The sequence below is a fragment of the Dysidea avara genome, chromosome 5 (genome assembly GCF_963678975.1).
Source record: "Dysidea avara chromosome 5, odDysAvar1.4, whole genome shotgun sequence".
Lineage (NCBI taxonomy): Eukaryota > Metazoa > Porifera > Demospongiae > Dictyoceratida > Dysideidae > Dysidea > Dysidea avara.
This window is the reverse complement of record NC_089276.1, coordinates 11,901,342-11,907,341: the sequence shown is the minus strand read 5'-3', so window position 1 is coordinate 11,907,341 and position 6,000 is coordinate 11,901,342.

Here is a 6,000-nt window from a genome sequence, read left to right as displayed (position 1 = left end):
TCCAAAACAGCCAAGCTGTAAAAACAGTGTGCGGCCCTCAGAAAGGCTATGGTGAAAAAAGATGTGAAATCCAAGGTGGCGGCCAAGAAATGGCTGTGATGGTAGGTTAATGGTAAAAATTTTAATAATGACAATTCAGGTAAATTTTGTGAAGCGGCACAAAAATTCACCTGAATTGTCGTTATTAAAATTTTTACCATTAACCTACCATCACAGCCATTTCTTGGCCGCCACCTTGGATTTCACATCTTTTTTCACCATAGCCTTTCTGAGGGCCGCACACTGTTTTTACAGCTTGGCTGTTTTGGATTAGATTTCATTTCTTTTTGTATTTGTATACCCCAAAGCCGGCCTATGGCCAGCTTTGGGACTTTTTTAACCTATGTTTTTTTTCTTTACTACAGGAAGAAGAAAAGATGAAGTAGATGTACTTTAAATATTTTATCAGTAAATGTACAAATTATATATATATAATACATATGGGACCGGATTTGCGAAAAGGGGCCTTCCATACACATCCAATTTGCCAACTTTGACAATTGATAACTTCAGAATGGAAAGAGCTATTGCCTTGAAATTTGGGCAGTGGTGATTTCTTTGCAGCTGAACTCTCCACATGATGATTTCTTTGTAGCTGAACTCTCTACAAGATAATTTCTTCTAGCTGATCTCTCTACAGGGAGATTTGTTTGTAGCTGAACTATCTACAAGGTAACTTCTTCTAGCTGATCTCTCTACAGGGTGATTTGTTCGTAGCTGAATTCTGTACAGGTGATTTGTTTGCAGCTGAGCTCTTTACAAAATGGTTTCTTTGTAGCTGAACTCTCTACAAAGTAACTTCTTCTAACTGATCTTTCTACAGCGTGATTTGTTTGTAGCTGAACTATCTACAATGTAATTTCTTCTAGCTGATCTCTCTACAGGGTGATTTGTTTGTAGCTGAATTCTGTACAGGTGATTTGTTTGCAGCTGAGCTCTTTACAGAATGGTTTCTTTGTAGCTGAACTCTCTACAAAGTAACTTCTTCTAACTGATCTTTCTACAGCGTGATTTGTTTGTAGCTGAACTATCTACAATGTAATTTCTTCTAGCTGATCTCTCTACAGGGTGATTTGTTTGTAGCTGAATTCTGTACAGGTGATTTGTTTGCAGCTGAGCTCTTTACAGAATGGTTTCTTTGTAGCTGAACTCTCTACAAAGTAACTTCTTCTAACTGATCTTTCTACAGCGTGATTTGTTTGTAGCTGAACTATCTACAAGGTAATTTCTTCTAGCTGATCTCTCTACAGGGTGATTTGTTTGTAGCTGAATTCTGTACAGGTGATTTGTTTGCAGCTGAGCTCTTTACAGAATGGTTTCTTTGTAGCTGAACTCTCTAAAAGGTAACTTCTTCTAACTGATCTCTCTATACAGGGCAATTTGTTTGTGGCAGAATTTTCTACAGGGTGATTTCTTTGCAGCTGAACTCTCTACATGGTGGTTTCTTTGTAGCTGAACTCTCTACAAGGTAACTTCTTCTAGCTGATCTCTCTACAGGGTGATTTGTTTGTAGCTGAACGATCTACAAGGTAACTTCTTCTAGCTGATCTCTCTACAGGGTGGTTTCTTTGTAGCTGAACTCTCTACAAGGTAACTTTTCTAGCTGATGTCTCTACAAGGTGGCTAGTTTGTAGCTGAACTCTCTACATGGTGGTTTCTTTGTAACTGAACTTTCTACAAGGTGACTTCTTCTAGCTGATTTTTCAATAGGGTGATTTGTTTGTAGCTTCACTCTCTACAAGGTAACTTCTTCTAGCTGATCTCTCTACAGGGAGATTTGTTTGTAGCTGAACTCTCTACAGGTGATTTGTTTGAAGCTGAACTTTCTAAATGATGGTTTCTTTGTAGCTGAACTCTCTACAAGTTAACTTCTTCTAGCTGATCTCTCATACAGGGTGATTTGTTTGCAGCTGAGCTCTTTACAGAATGGTTTCTTTGTAACTGAACTTTCTACAAGGTGACTTCTACAAGCTGATTTTTCAATAGGGTGATTTGTTTGTAGCTTCACTCTCTACAAGGTAATTTCTTCTAGCTGATCTCTCTACAGGGTGATTTGTTTGTAGCTGAATTCTGTACAGGTGATTTGTTTGCAGCTGAGCTCTTTACAGAATGGTTTCTTTGTAGCTGAACTCTCTAAAAGGTAACTTCTTCTAACTGATCTCTCTATACAGGGCAATTTGTTTGTGGCAGAATTTTCTACAGGGTGATTTCTTTGCAGCTGAACTCTCTACATGGTGGTTTCTTTGTAGCTGAACTCTCTACAAGGTAACTTCTTCTAGCTGATCTCTCTACAGGGTGATTTGTTTGTAGCTGAACGATCTACAAGGTAACTTCTTCTAGCTGATCTCTCTACAGGGTGGTTTCTTTGTAGCTGAACTCTCTACAAGGTAACTTTTCTAGCTGATGTCTCTACAAGGTGGCTAGTTTGTAGCTGAACTCTCTACATGGTGGTTTCTTTGTAACTGAACTTTCTACAAGGTGACTTCTTCTAGCTGATTTTTCAATAGGGTGATTTGTTTGTAGCTTCACTCTCTACAAGGTAACTTCTTCTAGCTGATCTCTCTACAGGGAGATTTGTTTGTAGCTGAACTCTCTACAGGTGATTTGTTTGAAGCTGAACTTTCTAAATGATGGTTTCTTTGTAGCTGAACTCTCTACAAGTTAACTTCTTCTAGCTGATCTCTCTACAGGGTGATTTGTTTGTAGCTGAATTCTGTACAGGTGATTTGTTTGCAGCTGAGCTCTTTACAGAATGGTTTCTTTGTAGCTGAACTCTCTACAAGGTAACTTTTCTAGCTGATGTCTCTACAAGGTGGCTAGTTTGTAGCTGAACTCTCTACATGGTGGTTTCTTTGTAACTGAACTTTCTACAAGGTGACTTCTTCTAGCTGATTTTTCAATAGGGTGATTTGTTTGTAGCTTCACTCTCTACAAGGTAACTTCTTCTAGCTGATCTCTCTACAGGGAGATTTGTTTGTAGCTGAACTCTCTACAGGTGATTTGTTTGAAGCTGAACTTTCTAAATGATAGTTTCTTTGTAGCTGAACTCTCTACAAGTTAACTTCTTCTAGCTGATCTCTCATACAGGGTGATTTGTTTGCAGCTGAGCTCTTTACAGAATGGTTTCTTTGTAACTGAACTTTCTACAAGGTGACTTCTACAAGCTGATTTTTCAATAGGGTGATTTGTTTGTAGCTTCACTCTCTACAAGGTAATTTCTTCTAGCTGATCTCTCTACAGGGTGATTTGTTTGTAGCTGAATTCTGTACAGGTGATTTGTTTGCAGCTGAGCTCTTTACAGAATGGTTTCTTTGTAGCTGAACTCTCTAAAAGGTAACTTCTTCTAACTGATCTCTCTATACAGGGCAATTTGTTTGTGGCAGAATTTTCTACAGGGTGATTTCTTTGCAGCTGAACTCTCTACATGGTGGTTTCTTTGTAGCTGAACTCTCTACAAGGTAACTTCTTCTAGCTGATCTCTCTACAGGGTGATTTGTTTGTAGCTGAACGATCTACAAGGTAACTTCTTCTAGCTGATCTCTCTACAGGGTGGTTTCTTTGTAGCTGAACTCTCTACAAGGTAACTTTTCTAGCTGATGTCTCTACAAGGTGGCTAGTTTGTAGCTGAACTCTCTACATGGTGGTTTCTTTGTAACTGAACTTTCTACAAGGTGACTTCTTCTAGCTGATTTTTCAATAGGGTGATTTGTTTGTAGCTTCACTCTCTACAAGGTAACTTCTTCTAGCTGATCTCTCTACAGGGAGATTTGTTTGTAGCTGAACTCTCTACAGGTGATTTGTTTGAAGCTGAACTTTCTAAATGATGGTTTCTTTGTAGCTGAACTCTCTACAAGTTAACTTCTTCTAGCTGATCTCTCTACAGGGTGATTTGTTTGTAGCTGAATTCTGTACAGGTGATTTGTTTGCAGCTGAGCTCTTTACAGAATGGTTTCTTTGTAGCTGAACTCTCTACAAGGTAACTTTTCTAGCTGATGTCTCTACAAGGTGGCTAGTTTGTAGCTGAACTCTCTACATGGTGGTTTCTTTGTAACTGAACTTTCTACAAGGTGACTTCTTCTAGCTGATTTTTCAATAGGGTGATTTGTTTGTAGCTTCACTCTCTACAAGGTAACTTCTTCTAGCTGATCTCTCTACAGGGAGATTTGTTTGTAGCTGAACTCTCTACAGGTGATTTGTTTGAAGCTGAACTTTCTAAATGATAGTTTCTTTGTAGCTGAACTCTCTACAAGTTAACTTCTTCTAGCTGATCTCTCATACAGGGTGATTTGTTTGCAGCTGAGCTCTTTACAGAATGGTTTCTTTGTAACTGAACTTTCTACAAGGTGACTTCTACAAGCTGATTTTTCAATAGGGTGATTTGTTTGTAGCTTCACTCTCTACAAGGTAATTTCTTCTAGCTGATCTCTCTACAGGGTGATTTGTTTGTAGCTGAATTCTGTACAGGTGATTTGTTTGCAGCTGAGCTCTTTACAGAATGGTTTCTTTGTAGCTGAACTCTCTAAAAGGTAACTTCTTCTAACTGATCTCTCTATACAGGGCAATTTGTTTGTGGCAGAATTTTCTACAGGGTGATTTCTTTGCAGCTGAACTCTCTACATGGTGGTTTCTTTGTAGCTGAACTCTCTACAAGGTAACTTCTTCTAGCTGATCTCTCTACAGGGTGATTTGTTTGTAGCTGAACGATCTACAAGGTAACTTCTTCTAGCTGATCTCTCTACAGGGTGGTTTCTTTGTAGCTGAACTCTCTAAAAGGTAACTTCATCTAACTGATCTTTCTACAGGGCAATTTGTTTGTGGCTGTATTTTCTACAGGGTGATTTGTTTGCAGCTGAACTCTCTACATGGTGGTTTCTTTGTAGCTGAACTCTCTACAAAGTAATTTCTTCTAGTTGATCTCTCTACAGGGTGATTTGTTTGTAGCTGAATTCTGTACAGGTGATTTGTTTGCAGCTGAGCTGTTTACAGAATGGTTTCTTTGTAGCTGAACTCTCTACAAGGTAACTTCTTCTAACTGATCTTTCTACAGGGCAATTTGTTCGTGGCAGAATTTTATACAGGGTGATTTCTTTGCAGCTGAACTCTCTACATGGTGGTTTCTTTGTAGCTGAACTCTCTACAAGGTAACTTCTTCTAGCTGATCTCTATACAGGGTGATTTGTTTGTAGCTGAACTCTCTACAAGTTAACTTCTTCTAGCTGATCTCTCTACATGGTGATTTGTTTGTAGCTGAATTCTATATAGGTGATTTGTTTGCAGCTGAGCTCTTTAAATAATGGTTTCTTTGTAGCTGAACTCTCTCAAGGTAACTTCTTCTAGCTGATGTCTTTACAGGGTCACTAGTTTGTAGCTGAATTCTCTACATGGTGGTTTCTTTGTAACTGAACTCTCTACAAGGTAACTTTTTCTAGCTCATCTTTCTACAGGGTGATTTATTTGTAGCTGAATTCTTTACAGGTGATTTGTTTGCAGCTGAGCTCTTTAAAGAATGGTTTCTTTGTAGCTGAACTATCTACAAGGTAACTTCTTCTAGCTGAAGTCTCTACAAGGTCACTGGTTTGTAGCTGAGCTCTCTACATGGTGGTTTTTTTGTAACTGAACTCTCTACAAGGTGACCTCTTCTAGCTGATCTTTCTACAGGGTGATTTGTTTGAAGCTGAACTCTCTACAAGGTAACTTCTTCTAGCTGATCTCTCTACAGGGAGATTTGTTTGTAGCTGAACTCTCTACATGATGGTTTCTTTGTAGCTGAACTCTCTACAAGATAACTTCTAGCTAATCTCTCTACAGGGAGATTTGTTTGTAGCTGATCTTTCTACAGGGTGATTTGTTTGAAGCTGAACTCTCTACAAGGTAACTTCTTCTAGCTGATCTCTCTACAGGGAGATTTGTTTGTAGCTGAACTCTCTACATGATGGTTTCTTTGTAGCTGAACTATCAACA